Source organism: Heptranchias perlo, unplaced genomic scaffold, assembly GCF_035084215.1.
Source record: "Heptranchias perlo isolate sHepPer1 unplaced genomic scaffold, sHepPer1.hap1 HAP1_SCAFFOLD_44, whole genome shotgun sequence".
Lineage (NCBI taxonomy): Eukaryota > Metazoa > Chordata > Chondrichthyes > Hexanchiformes > Hexanchidae > Heptranchias > Heptranchias perlo.
In genome coordinates, this window is record NW_027139453.1 from 11,314,143 (window position 1) to 11,332,967 (window position 18,825).

The 18,825-nt window shown below is 42.2% G+C and overlaps 2 long non-coding RNA genes across 14 annotated transcripts in view; one reads left to right on the top strand and one right to left on the bottom strand.

Annotated features, from left to right (window-relative positions):
* Window positions 1-1,982, bottom strand: part of LOC137312939 (uncharacterized) — a 47,620-nt gene extending 45,638 nt beyond the window's left edge. Inside the window, exon 1 of the long non-coding RNA XR_010960941.1 lies at window positions 1,740-1,982. This is a non-coding gene — a long non-coding RNA (uncharacterized lncRNA). The remainder of the gene's footprint in view (window positions 1-1,739) is intronic.
* The window catches only part of LOC137312936 (uncharacterized), a 142,194-nt gene continuing 125,348 nt past the window's right edge, over window positions 1,980-18,825 (top strand). For 8 of the 13 annotated variants that reach the window (XR_010960938.1, XR_010960926.1, XR_010960931.1 and 5 more), the window contains exons 1-4: window positions 2,057-2,244; window positions 4,835-4,911; window positions 8,049-8,285; window positions 11,764-11,859. This is a non-coding gene — a long non-coding RNA (uncharacterized lncRNA). The other 5 variants (XR_010960928.1, XR_010960935.1, XR_010960927.1 and 2 more) reach the window with 5 other exon arrangements.

An 18,825-nucleotide genomic window follows, 5' to 3' on the forward strand; every position in this document is an offset into this window, starting at 1 on the left:
GATTTCAGTAGTTACTTTTTCTAAAGATTAGTGATGGACCCTCCTATCTGTTGGTAATTTGAGTTGTTACTTTTTTGTAAAAATTAGTGTTGAACACTTCCACCTGTTGGTAATTTCAGTGGTTAATTTATTTATAAAGACTTGAGATGCACCCTCCTTCCTGATTGCAATTGGAGTTGTTACTTTTTAGTTAAAATTAGTGGTGGGGCCCTGCTACCTGTTTGTAGTTTATGTCGTTAATTTTTATGCAAAAAATACTGATGGACCATCCGACCTGTTTGTAATTTGATTTGTTATTTAAAAAAAAAAAGTTTAGTGTGCATTCTTCTTCCTGTTGGTAATTTCCGTGGTTGCTTTTTATATCAAGATTAGTGATGGACCCTCATACCTGTTGGTGATTTCAGTAGTTACTTTTTATGTCAAGATTAGTGATGGCTCTTCCTACCTGTTGGTAATTTTTATGTGGTTACTTTTTGTATGAAGATTAGTGATGGACCCTCCAACTGATGTTAATTTGTGTAGATACTTTTCATATAAAGTTGAGTGATGGACACTCCTACCTGTTGGTAAATACAGTAGTTTCTTTTTTAAAAAAAGAGTAGTGATGGACTCGCCTGGCTTTTGGTATTTTCAGTGGGTTTTCTTCATGTAAAGTTTAGTGATAGACCCTCCTCACTGTTGGTAATTTCAGTAGTGACTTTTCATATAAGGAATAGTGATTGGCCCTCCTGCCTGTTGGTAATTTCAGTGTTGACTTTTTATATAAAGATTAGTGATGGACCCTCGAGCCTGTCGGTAATTTCAGCAGTGACTTTTGATATAAAGATAAGTAATGGACCGTCCGACCTGTTGATATTAGAAGTAACTACTCAAATTACCAAAATTAACGATCAGGAACCTCCGTTCTCTTTGAAAGATAGTTTCAGCCCTGAACCGGTTTCCCTTTTGAAACATTCCTGAAATGTGTTTCTGTCCGAAGGAAGCGGCCTCTCTTTCTTCAGTTGAGCCAATTTAACAAATAACACCCTCAATAACATAATTTAGCAAAAACCGAAGTCCCTGCTCCATTCTCGCATCTAATTCGAATTAAACTAATTAAATATAATTAATCAGGAATAAGCTTTGTCTCCGATTTTGCTCCTGTCCTATAATTGGATCGCGCTCAGTCCGGCCTCGTGCAACCATCGGCTGATTTTCCAGGTGCCCGGCAGAGAGCGATAATCGGCCATTGCGAAAGAGTTAACCCTTTACTGAGCTGAACTGAGTGTTCGATCAGTCTTTGATCAGTTCAATAAAAGTGTACCGGGCACAAAACGGTTGATTGAGTAAAACGAGCCAGTGTTACAGTTAAAAATAAATGCATATAGAGTGAGAAAGGACAGTTTCCCAACCCTGTTTAATAACTATCAAATTCTAACATTGGGAGGAGGCACCGCTGGACGAGGATAGTGCAAATCTCCAGAGTTCATGTTCCTGCTTTCTGTCCCGTAACCGCTTTAAAACGTGTCTGTGGGGAGATTGGTGGGGTCCAGTGAAGGGATAAGCCCTGAAATTCCCGGTGTAAAATCGCCGGCCTTCAGTCAGTGTCTGAGCGAACAATTAGTGAATTGTTCAATCCCCGATGAAGAGAGAGCTCCCTACGCTGGGGAACATATCCGACCGCGGGAAATCGGCTTTAGAAAAGAGGAAGGAGCAGGAAAAGTTAATCAAAAAACAAATTGACACTACGTTAACCTTACCTTGATCCCGCAAGTATTTTCCGTCTCTCAATGTCCGTGCAGATTTTGCAAATTATATCCTGGTTATTTCATTGTAATCAATCGAGTGCAAGTTCTTTGCTTCATTTTAGCAGTTCACAACTTGGGAATTTGATCTGATCCTTGTTGTGAGATTCAGAGTTCCGCCCACTGTGAAAGCTGCTGTCAGACATGAGGATGGATTTCAACACAAACATTCCTCATTTGTTTCAGAACAGGGAGCGGTCTTTCTGGTGGAATGTTATCGAGCCGCGTTCACAATTCGCTGCAAAGTCAATTGTGAACAAAGTTGGTTCTAAATGTTCTTTTTCTAATCTTATTTCTGGAAATTTCAGTCAAATAGATACTTGTTCAGAAATAAATTGTCACATTTGCATCAGGGACGTTGTTTACGAAAGTCCCATCGATTTTCTGATGTTTGCGCTTTCAACCCTGCGACCAGGAGCATGTGTTTCGTCAGTGAGCAGAGGAGAGGCTGTTTCTGCAAGTGAGGACATTAATCATTCAACCGCCGAATGAAACTATGGCTGAGCATCAATCAGCTCAAGCACTGGGGCAATGGACAATGTGGGTAAATGGTGGGATTATATATCATTAAATGTACTGTTAAATGAACAGTGTGGGTAAATGGTGGGTTTATATATCATTAAATGCACTGTTAAATGGACAGTGTGGGTAATTGCTGGGTATATATACAATAAAATGCACTGTTAAATTGATAGTTAGTAAATGGTGGGGTTATATTTCATTAAATACACTGTTAAATGGACAGTGTCGTTAAATGGTGGGTTTATATATCATTAAATGCACTATTAAATGGACAATGTGGGTAAATGGTGGGTTTATATATCATTAAATACACTGTTAAATGGACAGTGTGGGTAAATGGTGGGTTTATATATTGCTAAAAACTCAGTTAATTGGACATTGTGGGAAAATGGTCGATTAATTATCATTAAACAAGTAGTTAAATGGATAGTGTGGGTAAATGGTGGGTTTATATATTGCTAAAAACTCAGTTAATTGGACATTGTGGGAAAATGGTCGATTAATTATCATTAAACAAGTAGTTAAATGGACAGTGTGGGTAAATGGTGGGTTTACATATCATTTAATACACTGTTAAATGGACAGTGCGGATAAATGGTGGGTTTATATATTATTAAAGGAACTGTTAAATGGACAGTGTGTGTAAATGGTGGGTTTATATATCATTAAATACACTGTTAAATGGACAGTGTGGGTAAATGGTGGGTTTATATATCATTAAATACACTGTTAAATGGACAGTGTGGGTTAATGGTGGGTTTATATATTATTAAATGCACTGTTAAATGGACTGACAGTCCCTGTACTGATTATCGAGCTGATACTGCTGACAGTATAAGTTTTGCTTAAAGAGCTTATGCTTCTGAGATTACCTGTATTGATCATCGAGCTGATATTACTGATTGTAGAGCTGATATTATGAACAGTGTCTGCTCGGAATAAAGAGCTGGTATTACTGGCTTTATCTGTGCTGATTTTACATGTGATATTACTGAACGTACCTATACTGATTATAGAGCCGATATTACTGACAGTACTTGTATTTATTATAGAGCTGATATTACTGATCATATCTGCACTGATTATAGAGCCGATATTACTGACAGTACTTGTATTTATTATAGAGCTGATATTACTGATCTTATCTGCACTGATAAAAGAACGGATATTAATGACAGTACTTTTATTGATTTTCGAGCTGATATTACTGAAAGTATCTGTGCTGATTTTATAGAGCTTAATAGTGAAATTATTTTGACGCTAAGAGAGTTGTTATACTGAAAATGTCTGTTTTGATTATGGAGCTGATATTACTGACTGTATCTGTGCTAATATGAAGCTGTTATTACTGACTGTATCTCTGCTCAATATAGCGCTGATATTACTGACAGTATCTGCGCTAATATCCTTCTATTCCTTTATCCGTCGTGTGTTTATTTAGCTTCCCTTAAATGCGTCGATGCGAGTCACCTCAATTCTGCCTTGTGGTACTGAGTTCCACATTCCAACCACTCTCTGGGTAAAGAAATTTCTGCTCAATGCCCCATTGGATTTACCCCCAGAACCCTCTGCTCATCTACCCTACTTAGACACTTATTATCCAAGCAGTATGTGACCCCCTTATTTTTCTTACTAAAATCTAATACCTCACATTCATTAGGTACAGAGGAGGCATTTCCTCTGTTGGAGGAATCCAGAACAAGGGGACACAATCTTAAAATTAGCTCGAGGCCGTTCAGGAGTGAAATCTGGACGCACGTTTTCACACAAAGTTTACTGGAAATGTGGAATTCCCTCCTCCAAAACGTTGTGGATTCTGGGTCAACTGAAATTTTCACGGTTGACAGCGGCAGTCTTTTTTAGTTCAGGGTATGAGCGAAATGGGTCAAGGGCAGGTAAATAGAGTTCAGGTACAGAGCGGCCATGATCTAATTAAATGGGAGAACAGATTCGAGGGGCTGAATGGCCTCCTCCTGGTCCTACGTTCTTATATTTAAACATGTGCTGGATTCCGGCATTTGGCGAATGTGAAGTTTAATTCGAGTTTCTGTACAATGACTTCAGCAACGGAAGGATTGTCTGTTCCCTTTAAATGGTTGCAACGCAGTATCATAGCAGGTACAGCACAGGAGTCCATTCAGCCCATGACGCATGTGCTGGCTCTTTTAAAGACCTTTCCAATTATTCCCTCTTCCATGCTCTTTCCCCAAAGCCCTGTAAATTTTTCCTTCAAGTTCTTTAATTCCCTTCAAATTCCCTTTTGAAATTTACAATTGGTTCTCTTTTTCCCCCCTCTTATTTCCACCTTTTTTTTTAGATCTCCTGTTCTTTCTGTATTCAGCCTGGTTCTCTACTGTATTATAAACCTTACATTCGTCATTAGCCTCCATTTTCATTTTTCTAAATATCTCCATCTCTTTAGTCATTCAGGGTGATATAGTTTTGGATGCCTTTCCTTTCCCCCTCGTAGGGATATGTCCACACCGTACCCGAACCAAATGGGCTCTGACTGGCTGTTTGTATTTCAGGTTGAGCTCCATCGGTTCTGCAATTCGCAGAATTCCAGGGGAGTAAAGATCAGATAATCGGTGCAAGGGAATCGAAGGTAAACTTTGCTAAATATACTTTAGTAAACACACCCATTGTTCCACCCTGTGTCCAGTCAGAATTAAACAGTGAAACCCTGAAACCAACCTGCGATTTTATTTCGGGGACGGTTAAAAGTTCAGTGCAAGAGATTCTGTATCTGTAGATTTTAAATACTATGGCCCTGAAATTGATGCTTTTTGTATCTGCCGAGATACTGACCTGATGTGTCCAGGATTCTGGATCGGAATTCACCCCCCAACCAAACGCACGTTATCATAAGAATCTTGTTGTTCAGTCGATGAACAGTGAGACAGGTCAGAACATCGCACTCTCTGGCGCCGTTTTGGAGTCTCCGCCTCTGCCGGGCGAGTCCCAGCAGTTCTCCCGCACCCACCTGGCAGGACAAGACAACACTTGCACCAAAGGTTGTTTTTTTAATATGTGAGTTTGACAGTGCAGTCCTTCTAACTGATCTGCTTTAACCACAGCAATGCACAAACACAGCCTGCCGGCTCCGGGTATTTTATTGGTGCAGTTTTAAGTCCCCCTTCTACCGTGCTCTGGATTGTGCCGAGATTGCCTGAATTTACCCGCTCCCATGGGAGAAGATTGTGGCCTGGGTGTTCCTTACTGGCATTACTTTCTTTTAATTCCTGGCGTCACTTGTTCAATGCATTATTTACCAACAATATCAGGAAAGATTTAACAGACTCTGTCTATTTTCTATATTCAGTTGAAGACGGAGAGGTGAACTGATAGAGGTCTTTCATATTCGGAAGGGGTTCCATAGGCTCGAACTGGAGAGCATGTTTCCCCTTCAGGGCAGTCCAAAAATAGAGGCCATGAATATAAGAAAGTTACTAATGAAACCAAGATGTAATTCAGGAGAGACATCTTACTCAGAGAGTGGTGAGAATGTGCAATTCTCTACCACATGGAATGGTTGAGGCGAAAAGTTAAGATGCATTTAAGGGGAAGGTAGATAAATACACGAGGGTGCTAGAAATAGAAAGATAAGTTGATAGGGTGCGTTGAAATCGTGCGGGAGGACGCTCGTGTGGAGCATAAATCCAGGCAAAGACATGTGGGAAAAATGGGCTGTTCTTGAGCTGGACAATTCTAAGTCATTCAATTAATGTTTTTATTACACCAGCTCTTTCATCAACACAGATACAGTCAGTAGTAACAGCTCAATATTGAGCAGGGATACTGTCAGAATAATCAGCCCTATATTGAACAGGGATAAAGTCAGTAAAGCAGGGCTATTTTGAGCACAGATACATTCAGTAATATCAGTGCGATATTGAGCCGAGATACAGTTAGTAACCGCGACATATTAGCGCAGATAATGTCAGTAATATCAGCGCTATATTGAGCAGAGATACAGTCAGTAATAACAGCGTCATATTAGCACAGATACAGTCAGTAATATCAGTTCCATAATCAAAACAAACATTTTCAGTAGAACAACCCTATAAGCGTCAAAATACTCTCACGATTAAGCTCTATCAAATCAGGACAGATAATTTCAGTAATATCAGCTCGACAATCAATAAAAGTACTGTCATTAATATCAGTTCTATAATCAGTGCAGATATAATCAGTAATATCATCTCGATAATAAATACAAGTACTGTCAGTAATATCGGCTCTATAATCAGTACAGGTACGTTCAGTAATATCACATGTAAAATCAGCAGAGATAAGGCCAGTAATACCAGCTCCATATTCAGATTAGATACTGTTCATAATATCAGCTCTACAATTAATACAGATACTGTCAGGAATATCAGCTCTATGATCAATACAGGTAATCTCAGAAGCATAAGCTCTATAAGCAAAACTTATACTGTCAGCAGTATCAGCTCGATAATCAGTACAGGGACTGTGAGTCCATTTAACATTGTATTTAATTGTATCGAAACCCACCATTTACCCACACTGTCTATTTAACAGTGTATTTAATGATATATAAACCCACCATTTACCCACACTGTCCATTTAACAGTGTATTTAATGATATATAAAACCACCATTTATCCATACTGTCCATTGAAAATTGTATTTGATGATCTATTAACTGAAGATTTACCCACACTGTCCATTGAACAGTGTATTTAATGATATATAAACCCACCATTTACCCACACTGTCCATTTAACAGTGTATTTAATGATATATAAACCCACCATTTACCCAAACTGTCCACTTAACAGAGTATTTAATTATCACCACAATCTGTCCCTTGGATTGATCACAACAATCCGTCCCTCGGAATTATCACCACAATCTGTCCCTAGGATTGATCACTACAATCCGTCCCTCGGAATTATCACCACAATCTGTCCCTGGGATTGATCACAACAATCCGTCCCTCGGGATAATCACCACAATCTGTCCCTGGGATTGATCACTACAGTCCGTCCCTCGGGGTTATAACCACAATCTGTCCCTGGGATTGATCACAACAATCAGACCCTCGGGGTTATAACCACAATCTGTCCCTGGGATTGATCACAACAATCAGACCCTCGGGGTTATAACCACAATCTGTCCCTAGGATTTATCACAGCAATCCGTTTCGACAATTGTTCACAATAATCCATCCCTCGGAATTATCACCACAATATGTTCCTGGGATTGATCACAACAATCCGTCCCTCGGAATTATCACCACAATCTGTGCTCAAATACTTTCTCTCTTTGGACACTTCCAACCTGTGGAGTTGTTTTTGTATTCTGTCTGTGAACCCTCTGAAAATGGGAGAAATCCAATCCTTATACCAATCACAGTCCAGGAATGGTCCTTTCCGGAATTAACAATGTAACTGGTGTATCTGCTGAATATTTACTCTGATAAATGTAACTGTGGAATGTCAGTACTCGTTCCCCCAGTGATTGAGGTGATTGATGCTCAACAAGAGTTTAATTCGGAGGTTAAACGGTTAATGTCCTCATTTACAGAAACAGCCTGTCCTCAGCTCACTGACGAAACACTGGCTCTTGGCCCCAGGGTTGAAAGCGCAAACATCCGAAAATCGATGGGATTTTCAGCAAACAATGTCCCTGATGCAAATGTAACAATTTATTTCTAACCATGTATCTGCTTTACTGGCAGCGAATTGTTAACCCGCTTCGATTTGATTCCACCAGAAAGGCCGCTCCCTGTTCTGAAACAGATGAGGAATGTTTGTGTTGAAATCCATCCTGATGTCTGGCAGCAGCTTTCACAGAGTGTGGAGCTCTTAATCTCACATACCAAGGATCAGATCAAATTCCCAAGTTGTGAACTGCTAAAATAAAGCAAGGAACTTGTACTCGATTGGTTGTAATGAAACAACAAGGGAATAATTTGTAAAATCTGCACGGACATTGAGAGACGGGATCAAGGTAATGTTAATGTAATGTCAATTTGCATTTTAATTAAGTTCTTCTGCCCCTTCCTCTTTTGTAAAGTCGATTTCCCGCGGTCAGATATGTTCCCCGGCGTCGGGAGCTCTCCATTCCTCGCGGATTGAACAATTCACTAATTGTTCGTTCAAACACTGACTGAAGGGTGGCGACATTACACCCAGAATTTGAGGGCTTATACCTTCTTGGACCCCACCAATCTCCGCTCAGACACATTTTAAAGCGGTTACAGGACAGATAGCAGGAACACGAACTCTGGAGATTTACACCATCCTCGCCTTGCGGTGTTTCCTCCCCATGTTAGAATTTGATATTCAGTGAACAGGAGTGGGAAACTGGCCTTTCTCACTCCATGTGCATTTATTTGTAACTGTGAAACTTGCTCTTCTTACTCACTGAACCGTTATGTTTCCCGGCACACTTGCATTGAACTGATCAAAGACTGGTGGAACACACAGTTCAGCTCAGTAAAGGGTTAACACATTCGCAATGGCCGATTATCGCTCTCTGCCGGACACCTGGGAAATCAGCCTCAGCTGACCCGAGGCCGGACTGAACGCCATCCAATCACAGGATAGGAACAAAATCGGAGACAAAACTTGCTCCTGATTAATTATAATTAATTAGTTTAATGCGAATTAGGTGGGAGAATGGAGCAAGGACTTCACCTTTTTTCGAAAAATAAGTTATTGAGGATGTTGGCTGTTAGATTTGCTCAACTGAAGAAAAAGAGGCCTATCCCTTCAGGCAGAAGTAAACTGCAGGACTGTTTTAAAGAGAAACAGCTTCAGGGCTGAAACCATCTTTCACAGAGAAAGGAGGTTCCTGATCGTTAATTTTAATAATTTGAGTAGTTACTTCCAATATATACAGTTTGGAGGCCTCATCACTAGTCCACATAAAAAAACTTACCAAAAGGCAGGAGTGTCCATCACTAATCTTTATATAAAAAGTCACTACTGTAATTAGCAACAGGCACGAGGATCCATCACTATTCTTCATATAAAAAGTAACAATCTAAATTACCAACTGGTAGGAGGGTCCATCAGTATTTTTTGTGTAAAAAGTAACGACATAAATTACAAATAGGTAGCAGGGCCTCACCACTAATTTTTATCGAAAAGGTAACAATTCCAATTACAATCAGGAAGGAGGGTCCATCTCAAGTCTTTATAACGAAATTAACCACTGAAATTACCAACAGGTGGGAGTGTCCAACACTAATCTTTAAATAAAACTAACAACTCAAATTACCAACAGGTCGGTGGGCCCATCACTCATCTTTAGAAAAAGTAGCGACTGAAATTCCCAACAGGTCGGAGGGTCCATCACTAATCTTTACATAAAAAGTAACCATTCAAATTACCAACAGGTTTTAGGGCCCGATCTCTAGGCTTTATATAAAAAAGGAAGTAACTGCTCAAATGAATCTTGTATTTGATTAAACTAATATAATTAGTGTAGGTGTAAATGTAAGTTTTTGTTGCTGTTGTCCGTTTATTACACTAGTGTGAGCGTGACTGAAACAACAGATAACTGCATCTTAAAAGGTCTCAATCTTGGCTGCACATTTATGCTCGAGAAAACTTCAACTATAGTTTATAGAAATTTACTGACCGAGATGAATCGCTTTTACATTCCGACAGTGTGGAAAGGCAAGCACCGGGACTGATAGTTTAATTTGTTGCTCTTGCCTTTGCGCACACACAGAGAGACAAACACACAATAGAGAATTATGATTGTAAAACAGCCCTCAAATCGACAACTTATATATTTGTGGTGGTTTTTGAGATTGTAAGACCCCTAAAGATAATCCAAAGATAACTGTGCAGCACCAGTTTAAGATTACACGATTGATAACATTATACATTAGTGTTAATTTTATTGAACGGTGTAAAATTCGGAAACATAGGAAAAACAGGAACAGGAGTAGGCCATTCAGCCCCTCGTGCCTGCTCCGCCATTTGATAATACCATGGCTGATCTGTGATCTTACTCCATAAAACCGCCTTTGGCCCATATCCCTGAATACTTTTGATTGCCAAAAAGCTATATATCTCACATTTAAATTTAGCAATTGAGTTAGTGTCAATTGCCGTTTGCAGAAGAGAGTTCCAATCTTCTACCACCCTTTGTGTGTAGAAACGTTTTCTAATCTCGCTCCTGAAAGGTCTGGCTCTATTTTTTAGACTGTGCCCCCACCTCCAAGATTCCCCAACCAGCAGAAATAGTTTCTCTCCATCCACCCCATCCGTTCCCCTTAATATCTGATAAACTTCGAACTGATCACCCCTTAATCTTCGAAACTCTAGAGAATACAACCCCAATTTGTGTAATCTCTCCTCGTAACTTAACCCTTGAAGTATGGGTATCATTCCAGTAAACCTACGCTGCACTCCCTCCAAAGCCAACATGTCCTTCCGAAGGTGCGGTGCCCAGAATTGTTCACAGTACTCCAGGTGCGGTCTGACCAGAGTTTTGTATCGCTGCAGCATGACCTCTGCCCCCTTGTACTCCAGTCCTCGACATATAAAGGCCAGCATTCCATTAGCCTTATTGATTATTTTCTGCACCTGTTCATGACACTGCAATGATCGATGTCCCTGAACCCCGAGGTCCCTTTGGACATCCACTGTTTTTAACATTTTACCATTTAGAATGTACCCTCTTCTATCCATTCTTGAACCAAAGTGAATGATCTCACATTTGTCTACATTGAATTCCATTTGCCACAGTTTTACCCATTCACCTATTCTATCAATATCGCTTTGTAATTTCATGTTTTCATCTACACTGCTGACAATGCCACCAATCTTTGTGTCATCGGCAAACGTTAGTCAGGTGCTGATACCGTGAGAGATATGGTAAATATATTCAAATAGAAGCACCAACCAAAACACATCTCCATGAACACACGGACAATGTCACTACCCAGAGAGAGCAGAGAAATCACACCCAGCTCCGTATTGTGTATGTAGGTAGATATCAGGTTCATAAAATGCCAGAATTTAATATCAAAACTCAACAAATCAAAAAATTGCAACAAATCTGTGAATAAAATAATACAATAGCGCCAGACTGGGTAACACCGAGTGAAGAATCATTGAACTCATCACCTCGCTCCATATTGCTCTTCAGAATATTCACCAGCTCAGGGATAATCTGGTGCTGTCCTGCACGGAGACTAAATCTTACCAATGGGTGCTCCCAGTGCAGAATCTCGGCCGTCTAGAACTGGTTGTGGAGGTCTGCGGGACTCATTGGTTTTCCCTGGCCAGCTGTCTGTGCCGCACCTGATGTGGAGAGTTGTTGGTAACAGTCGGGAAATGCTCGATCCCAGAGCTAACAATTGTTGTGCTGATGGGGGAGTAGGGACTTGATATCGCGACAAGGCGATGTTTTATCCTTCTCATCTTAATATTTCCGTCTAACCCTGCTATTAATATATTTATTACAGAGCAGCAGAATCTTGGAACGCCTGTCACCACCATGGCTGAAGGTCCAAACAGGGGAGAAGATCCAACTTCATCAACAAGAATGAGAATAGTCACCGGTAGGTTCAGATCAACCTTTACAATATCAATTATATCCTGATAAAGGGTACTGATCACGAGCAAGAACCTACAGCTCACTCAGGAAGAGGAAACCGAGCAGATACTGTGTTGATAGAGGGAAGTGAGTGAAAATCCAGTGGGCCAGTGCAGTCATAGATGGAGGGATCTCAGTGCTGGAACTGTTCAATAGATATCTGGTGTTTCGACTGTAAGGTGGATAGCGACAGCGACCCAGGATGGTCCTTCTGAATAATAGTGTGAAACCAGGGAGTAGGGGCATGTGTGAGAGGCAAGTTGGGCACATGAATAGGAGAGCGATAGTCAGGCGAATAAACAAATTCTTCCGCAGCTCTATGCAGTCCCAATAAGTAAGTTACCTTCCTGGTGTCAGAGCGAAGAACTTCCTGGAACAGGTGGGACACTCTCTGGGAAGGAAAGCAGAGCGGAAAATAGTCATGGCCGGAACCAATAACAAGGAAAGAGCTCCGTTGAGAGAGGGAATATTAACATTTGAGCTCTAGACTGAAAAACTAGGCCTTAACGTGGTGATCTCTGGATTGTTTTGCGCTGGGCTGCTTAAGGAGGACAATATGAGGCAGGTCAATGTCCGGCTGCAGGGATGGAACTGGAGGGAAGGGTTCATGTTTTTGGGAGCACAGGGTTAGTTCAGGACGAAGTGGAGGGACGGTTACGAACTGAACCGACAAACAACAACGGTTTAACAGACTGGGTATATAGAGCAGTGGGAGGGTTTCACCTGATAGGACTGGATCGTGTGAAATATCCGGATCTGAGACTGGAGAGTGGAAATAATAAAACTGTTGGAGCAGGAACAGAAGATTTGTGAAATAGTGAAAATTTATGAGCAGGAAAAAGGAAGGAGGTTTTGAAGTCGTGACAGAAGACGTAACTTAATATTAAAAGCAAAGAAAAACGAGAACAGATCAACAGTCCAATGAATTGGAGTTCAGATTGTGTGTTATGTCTGTGAATCTACAAATCATTCCAAACACATTTGGAAAGTTAGATTGATGAGAGATGTGATCTAGTATCTATAAGATTGGGCTGTGATGGATGAGGTTTTGGGGAGAAACAACACATTTCCTTTAGTTTCTAAAAGTGATGGCAGATGTGAAAATGTTGTTGTAACAGTGGAGCATGTGGGACCATATTTCGAGATAACTGTAGAAAAGGATTGGGATCTGAATTTAATAGCCGAGGTGGATAAGTCACTGAGAAATAACGCACCCGAGACTGTTAAATGAAGTCAGAGAGGAGATAGGAGGGAATTTGATCACAATTCAAAAAATCTATCGATCTCAGCCTTGAATATATTCAAAGACTCATCATCCACAGCCCTCTGGGGTAGAGAGGTCCAAAAATTCAAAACACTCTGCGTGAAGAAATTCATTCTCATCTCAGTCTTGAATGGCCGACCCCTTATGCTGAGACTATGCAACCTAGTTTTAGAATCTCCATTTAGGGGAATCAATCTCTCAGCATCTAACCTGTCAAGCCCCATCATAATCTTATATGTTTCAATTAGATCACTATCATTCTTCTAAACTCCTGAGAGTACAGGCCCAATCTGCTCAATCTCTTCTCATAGGACAACCCTCTCATCCCAGGAATTAATCTAGTGAACCCTCGTTGCACCGCCTCCAAGGCAAGCATACCCGTCCTTCGATAAGGAGACCAAAACTGGACGCAATACTTCAGGTGAGGTCTCACTAAAGCCGTGTACAGCTGTAGTAATTCTTCCCTCCTCTTGTACTCGAACCCCCTTGCAATAAAGGCCAACATGCCATTTGCTCTCCGAATTACCTGCTCTAGCTGCATACTACATTTTTGAGTTTCTTATACAAGGACACCCAATTCTCTGTGAACACCAACATTTAATAGTCTCCCACCATTTTAAAATATTCTGTTTTTCTATCCTTCCTTCCAAAGTGAATATCCTCACATTTCCACACATTATGCCACAACTATCACCGTCTTGTCCACTCACTTAATCTGTCTCTATCCTTTCACAGACTCTTTGTGTCCTCCTCACAAATTACTTTCCAACCTAGCTTTGTATCGTCAGCGAACTTGGACATTTTACACTGTCCCTTCAACTAATTCATCAATATAGATTGTAAATCGCTGAGGCCCAAGCACTGACCCCTGCGACACCCCACCAGTAACACCCTGCCAACCTGACAATGGCCCGTTTATCCCTACTTTCTGTTTCTTTCCTTTAACCAATCCCGGGTCATTCTGTGTCTGTTCAAAAGGGGTGTGCTGTCAGTCCCGGATCATTCTTTGTCTGTTTAAAAGGGATGTGCTGTTAGTCCCGGTTCATTCTGTGTCTCTTTAAGAGGGGCGTGCTGTCACTCCCGGATCATGCTGTCCCTGTTTGAAAGGGATGTGCTGTCAGTCCCGGATCATTCTGTCCCTGTTTGAAAGGGATGAGCAATCAATCCCGGATCATTCTGTCTCTGTTTAAAAGGGATGAGCGATCAGTCCCGGATCATTCTGTCTCTGTTTAAAAGGGGTGAGCGATCAGTCCCGGATCATTCTGTCTCTGTTTAAAAGGGATGAGCGATCAGTCCCGGATCATTCTGTCCCTGTTTAAAAGGGGTGAGCGATCAGTCCCGGATCATTCTGTCCCTGTTTAAAAGGGGTGAGCGATCAGTCCCGGATCATTCTGTCCCTGTTTAAAAGGGGTGAGCGATCAGTCCCGGATTATTCTGTCCCTGTTTAAAAGGGGTGAGCGATCAGTCCCGGATCATTCTGTCCCTGTTTAAAAGGGGTGAGCGATCAGTCCCGGATCATTCTGTCCCTGTTTAAAAGGGATGAGCGATCAGTCCCGGATCATTCTGTCCCTGTTTAAAAGGGGTGAGCGATCAATCCCGGATCATTCTGTCCCTGTTTAAAAGGGGTGAGCGATCAGTCCCGGATCATTCTGTCCCTGTTTAAAAGGGATGAGCGATCAGTCCCGGATCATTCTGTCCCTGTTTAAAAGGGGTGAGCGATCAATCCCGGATCATTCTGTCCCTGTTTAAAAGGGGTGAGCGATCAGTCCCGGATCATTCTGTCCCTGTTTAAAAGGGGTGAGCGATCAGTCCCGGATCATTCTGTCCCTGTTTAAAAGGGGTGAGCGATCAGTCCCGGATCATTCTCTGTCTGTTTAAAAGGGGTGAGCGATCAGTCCCGGATCATTCTGTCTCTGTTTAAAAGGGGTGAGCGATCAGTCCCGGATCATTCTGTCCCTGTTTAAAAGGGGTGAGCGATCAGTCCCGGATCATTCTGTCCCTGTTTAAAAGGGGTGAGCGATCAGTCCCGGATCATTCTGTCCCTGTTTAAAAGGGGTGAGCGATCAGTCCCGGATCATTCTGTCTCTGTTTAAAAGGGGTGAGCGATCAGTCCCGGATCATTCTGTCTCTGTTTAAAAGGGGTGAGCGATCAGTCCCGGATCATTCTGTCCCTGTTTAAAAGGGGTGAGCGATCAGTCCCCGATCATTCTGTCTCTGTTTAAAAGGGGTGAGCGATCAGTCCCGGATCATTCTGTCTCTGTTTAAAAGGGGTGAGCGATCAGTCCCGCATCATTCTGTCTCTGTTTAAAAGGGGTGAGCGATCAGTCCCGGATCATTCTGTCCCTGTTTAAAAGGGGTGAGCGATCAGTCCCGGATCATTCTGTCTCTGTTTAAAAGGGGTGAGCGATCAGTCCCGGATCATTCTGTCTCTGTTTAAAAGGGGTGAGCGATCAGTCCCGGATCATTCTGTCCCTGTTTAAAAGGGGTGAGCGATCAGTCCCGGATCATTCTGTCTCTGTTTAAAAGGGGTGAGCGATCAGTCCCGGATCATTCTGTCTCTGTTTAAAAGCGATGTGCTCTCAGTCCTTGATCATTTTGCCCGATTCCCTGTCTGTCCCCATTCACGGGCCGCGCTCCAGGTTTTAAGCCCGAGCTGAGCGAGCGTTGTCTCCCATTGTGAAGTAAGAGGCGCAGCGACAGGGTCATGAGACTCAGTCACCCGGTCCCACAGCGCTGATTCCACAGGATATCCGGGGCTAAATATTCCCTAATGGGGATTTTGTCAATGTGCAGACAGGATGGGACCAGGGTAGGATACAATCTGGGCTGCAGTGAGACACTGGGTCAATGTACATACAGGAAGGGACCAGGGTAGGACTCAGCCTGGTCTTCATTGGGACATTGGGTCAATGAACAGAAATAAAGTGCCCATGGCGGTTTTCAGTCTGGGCTGCAATGGGACACTCAATGTACAGAAGGGCCCAGGGTGGGGCTAAGTCTGGGCTGCAGTGAGACGCTGACAATTGGACTCAGTGTTAAAGAAGTTTACAACATGGAAACAGGCCCTTCGGCCCAACATGTCCATGTCGCCCAGTTTATACCACTAAGCTAGTCCCAATTGCCTGCACTTGGCCCATATAACTCTATACCCATCTTACCCATGTAACTGTCCAAACGCTTTTTAAAAGACAAAATTGTACCCGCCTCTACTACTGCCTCTGGCAGCTCGTTCCAGACACTCACCACCCTTTGAGTGAAAGAATTGCCCCTCTGGACCCTTTTTTATCTCTCCCCTCTCACCTTAAATCTATGTCCCCTCGTTACATACTCCCCGACCTTTGGGAAAATATTTTGACTATCTACCTTATCTGTGCCCCTCATTATTTTATAGACTTCTATAAGATCACCCCTCAACCTCCTACTCTCCAGGGAAAAAAGTCCCAGTCTATCTAACCTCTCCCTATAAGTCAAACCATCAAGTCCCGGTAGCATCCTAGTAAATCTTTTCTGCAGTCTTTCTAGTTTAATAATATCCTTTCTATAATAGGCTAACCAGAACTGTGCACAGTATTCCAAGTGTGGCCTTACTAATGTACAACTTCAACAAGACATCCCAACTCCTGTATTCAATGTTCTGACCAATGAAACCAAGCATGCCGAATGCCTTCTTCACCACCCTATCCACCTGTGACTCCACTTTCAAGGAGCTATGAACCTGTACTCCTAGATCCATTTGTTCTATAACTCTCCCCAACGCCCGACCATTAACGGAGTAGGTCCTGGCCCGATTCGATCTACCAAAATGCATCACCTCACATTTATCTAAATTAAACTCCATCTGCCATTCATCGGCCCACTGGCCCAATTTATCAAGATCCCGTTGCAATCCTAGATAACCTTCTTCACTGTCCACAATGCCACCAATCTTGGTGTCATCTGCAAACTTACTAACCATGCCTCCTAAATTCCCATCCAAATCATTAATATAAATAACAAATAACAGCGGACCCAGCACCGATCCCTGAGGCACACCGCAGGTCACAGGCCTCCAGTCTGAAAAACAACCCTCTACAACCACCCTCTGTCTTCTGTCTTCAAACCAATTTTGTATCCAATTGGCTACCTCACCTTGGATCCCGTGAGATTTAACCTTACGTAACAACCTACCATGCGGTACCTTGTCAAAGGCTTTGCTCAAGTCCATGTAGACCACGTCTACTGCACAGCCCTCATCTATCTTCTTGGTTACCCCTTCAAAAAACTCAATCAAATTCGTGAGACATGATTTTCCTCTCACAAAACCATGCTGACTGTTCCTAATTAGTCCCTGCCTCTCCAAATGCCCGTCGATCCTGTCTCTCAGAATACCCTCGAACAACTTACCCACTACAGATTTCAGGCTCACCGGTCTGTAGTTCCCAGGCTTTTCCCTGCCGCCCTTCTTAAACAAAGGCACAACATTTGCTACCCTGCAATCTTCAGGCACCTCACCTGTAGTTGTCGATGATTCAAATATCTCTGCTTGGGGACCCGCAATTTCCTCCCGAACCTCTCATAACGTCCTGGGATACATTTCATCAGGTCCTGCAGATTTATCTACCTTGATGCGCGTTAAGACTTCCAGCACCTCACTCTCTGTAATATTTACACTCCTCAAGACATCACTATTTATTTCCCCAAGTTCTCTAACATCCATGCCTTTCTCAACCGTAAATACCGATTTGAAATATTCATTCAGGATCTCACCTATCTCTTGTTGATCCTTAAGAGGCCCTACTCTCTCCCTCGTTACTCTTTTGCCCTTTATGTATTTGTAGAAGCTCTTTGGATTCTCCTTTGCCTTATCTGCCAAAGCAATCTCATGTCCCCTTTTTGCCCTCCTAATTTCTCTATTAACTCTACTCCGGCAATCTCTATACTCTTCAAGGGATCCACTTGATCCCAGCTGTCTATGCATGTCATATGCCTCCTTCTTCTTTTTGACTAGGGCCTCAATCTCCCGAGTCATCCAAGGTTCCCTACTTCTACCAGCCTTGCCCTTCACTTTATAAGGAATATGCTTACCCTGAACCCTGGTTAACACACTTTTGAAAGCCTCCCACTTACCAGACGTCCCTTTGCCTGCCAACAGACTCTCCCAATCAACTTCTGAAAGTTCCTGTCAAATACCAAACAAAATTGGCCTTTCCCCAATTTATAATTTTAACTTTTGGGCCAGACCTATCCTTCTCCATAGCCAGCTTAAAACTAATGGCATTATGATCACTGGTCCCAAAGTGATCCCTCACTAACACTTCTGTCACCTGCCCTTCCTTATTTCCCAAGAGGAGGTCAAGTTTTGCCCCCTATCTAGTCGGGCTATCCACATAATGAATGAGAAATTCCTCCTTTATACACTCAACAAATTTCTCTCCATCCAAGCCCCTAATGCTATGGCTGTCCCAGTCAATGTTGGGAAAGTTAAAGTCCCCTACTATTACCACCCTATTTTTCTTGCAGCTGTCTGTATTCTCCTTACTTATTTGCTCCTCAATTTCCCGTTGACTATTTGGGAGTCTGTAGTACAATCCTATCAAAGTGATCTCTCCCTTCTTATTTTTCAGTTCTACCCATATAGACTCAGTGGGCGAACCCTCCGATATATCCCCTCTTACTACTGCCGTGATG